Source organism: Mus pahari, chromosome 3, assembly GCF_900095145.1.
Source record: "Mus pahari chromosome 3, PAHARI_EIJ_v1.1, whole genome shotgun sequence".
Classification (NCBI taxonomy): Eukaryota; Metazoa; Chordata; class Mammalia; order Rodentia; family Muridae; genus Mus; species Mus pahari.
The window spans coordinates 70459552-70462418 of record NC_034592.1 but is presented as its reverse complement, the minus strand read 5'-3'; the positions used below and the strand labels follow the sequence as shown (position 1 = coordinate 70462418).

Here is a 2867-nt window from a genome sequence, read left to right as displayed (position 1 = left end):
CCAGTGAAGTAATCTGAGCTAAGAAGTATCTATCTTAGACGGCAGTCAGCTACTACTGTGGCTTGTGTTGTTATTAGCAACCCCATCTGAGTCTAAAGTAAATGGATCATAAAAGAACATCAGAGAGCAAAGAAAGGTGAATTGAAAAAAAAAAAAAATGGCACTAGGCCTGTTGCTGGCTACCGGGCCATCTGCAAGGCCTCCACCTGTAGGCACACAGATGGCATGCCCGGGGCAGCGGCACAAGGTGGGTTCTGGAGCAGCTGCCCAGGGAACAACAAATAAATGCTTTTAACTGCTGAGCCATCTCATCAGCCTCTCCTGTTTTTGATGACTAATTTCAATTTATTGTAATCGGAGATTACTCTTCTCAAGGCTTCATATAGTCTGTGAATTAAATCTTGGGTATTCCTCACTTTGGGGCTAATATCCACTTCCCAGTTGCAGCAGCATTGCCTGAAGCTATGAGAGCAAACTTTAATCCCAATGGGTTTTCACTGGAATTGGCAATATGTGTGCTTACCGTTGGACTGCTTGCTGTTGTCTTGTTTCTCTGGAGAGGGGCTTCTGATCAATTCAAAGCTGATTTTACGTGGGAAGAGGGGGGAAAAAACTTGCTTTTGAGCTTTCTGCACTAAATGAAGAAAATTGTAAACTAACTTGAAAAAGTCAACTTTGTTCAAAAGGAATTTGAAGGCTTAGAGTCATCTTTAAAGGAGTCGAGCTTTGAGAAGGAGTCAACGCAAAGTTTAGAGGCGACCTATGAAAATCTGGAAAGATCCAAATCTAAACTTGAAGATGAAATACTCCTAGAGGAAAATCAAGAAGAGAGAGCTAAACATTCTGAACAAGATGAGTTGGTGGCTGATATTTCAAAAAGGATACAGTTTCTAGAAGATGAATCAAAATCTCCCAAATCACAAGGAGCTGAAGCCAAAACAACCTTTAGAATATTTGGAATCAGTGAAGAGCGACTCAAGGGGGCAATAAAAGATGCCTTGAATGAAAATTCTCAACTTCAGGAAAGCCAGAAACAGCTTGTACAGGAAACTGAAATAATGAAAGAACAAGTGAGGGATCTCAATAAACAGAAAGTGGCATTGGAAGAGTCCAGAGCACAGGCGGAACAAGTTCTGAGTGAGAAGGAAGCTCAGATTGAATCTCTGATCAAGAGCCTGCTAAAGATGAAGGGTGGGCTGCTGAGCCTGCAGAAGACATAGTAGATGATGGGAATCTGGACTTGGACATGAAGAGTGGCCTAGAAAACACTGCTCCCTTAGATAATCAGCCAAAGGGAGCTTGGAAGTAGCTGATTTATGCAGCTAAGTTAAATGCTTCTTTGAAAGCCTTGGAAGGAGAAAGAAATCAAATTTATACTCAATTACCTGAAGTGGATCAAGTAGAAGAAGACCTTACAGAGCCTATCAAAAGTCTTGAGTCTAAACAAGCATTCTTGCAGTCAGAAAAGGCACAGTGTGAAAGTGAGAGCCAGAAACTTCACCAGAAACGGAAAGTAATAACTGACTTGTACCAAGAAAGTGAAATGAAACTTCACAGGAAACTAACAGTAGAAGAAAATTACCGATTAGAGAAAGAAGAAAAACTTTCCAATGTAGATGAGAAAAATCACCCACGGGACCTAGGAACTGGAGACCTGCAGACAGCATGCCAAGGGTCTTGAAGAAGAGCTGGAGAGAACAATTCATTATTACCAGGGGCAGGTTATTTCTCATGGGGGAAAAAAAGGCACATGATAACTGGCAGCTCAGACTCTTGAAAGAAATCTCAATAATTTAAGAAAAAAAAAATGCCCACAACAGGCACAAATTAACCGAAACTGAGTTTAAAGTTGAACTTTTAGAAAAACATCCTTATGCACTGGATGTTCCAAATACAGCATTTGGCAGAGCGCACTCCCCATAGGGTCCCTCGCCATTGGGCCAACCTCCATCTGAAAGGAGAGCTTTTCTCTCTCCTCCAACTCTCACCTTTGCTTCCAGGGGAAGGAGGAAGACACTCATGAAGCCCTGAGAACCTTCTGGACCATCAGATGAACACTGAAAGAGGAAACTCAAGCTATGACAGGCTATCTGATGCTCCCAGAGCACCTTCCCTTCCGACAGGTCTCTGTCACCTTTGTGGGAACAAGACCCCAGGATCACAGCCTATTCACCACCAGGCCAACCGTATTCTGATCCAGCTCCACAAAAGCAAGATAGATTTTATTCTAACTCTGGTAGACTCTCTGGACCAACAGAACTCAGAAGTTACAGTATGCCTTCTTTGGATAAAGTGGATAGGTCAGTATCCTCAGAAATGGGATCCAATAGAAACCATACCAAAGATAATCTCGATAACACGTGCCTGATTCTCTTCTCCCTGCTGAACGCGAAGAGCTGGCCGCGACTTCCTCCCTCCACTATTTCCCCCAGGCAGAGACCCATAGTTTCTATGTGGATCCAAGAAGCCAGTTCATGAAAAGGGTTCCTCTCTCCCTCTACCTCATCCAGGAAACATTTATATAACTCCCCGAGATTTTTTTTTCCACCAACGGACTTCCCTACCCACCACTTCCTCCATTCCCTCGCTTTCCACATTACCCTTCTGCAAGAGCTGGGTTCTTCCCCCCACCCCATCATCCTGAAAGTAGAAGTGAAAAGAGCCTGCAACTGACCCTCCAGAAACAGAACTGACAGCATTTGGTCTCGATGGTAGTCATTTCCTTCTCATTTTAAGTTTAAGTAACTGCTGTTACTTATATGATTATATTTTTGCTCAAATTGAAGCTTAATGGAATTATAATTCTCAGGTTAGTATTTTATAAATAAAGATGATCTAAATATGAAAAAAAAGTTACTGGTCCTGAG

At 42.4% G+C, this 2867-nt stretch overlaps 1 pseudogene; it reads left to right on the top strand.

Annotated features, from left to right (window-relative positions):
* Nucleotides 1–464: 464 nt before the first annotated feature.
* On the top strand, nucleotides 465–2525 carry LOC110317922 (annotated as a pseudogene).
* Nucleotides 2526–2867: the final 342 nt, after the last annotated feature.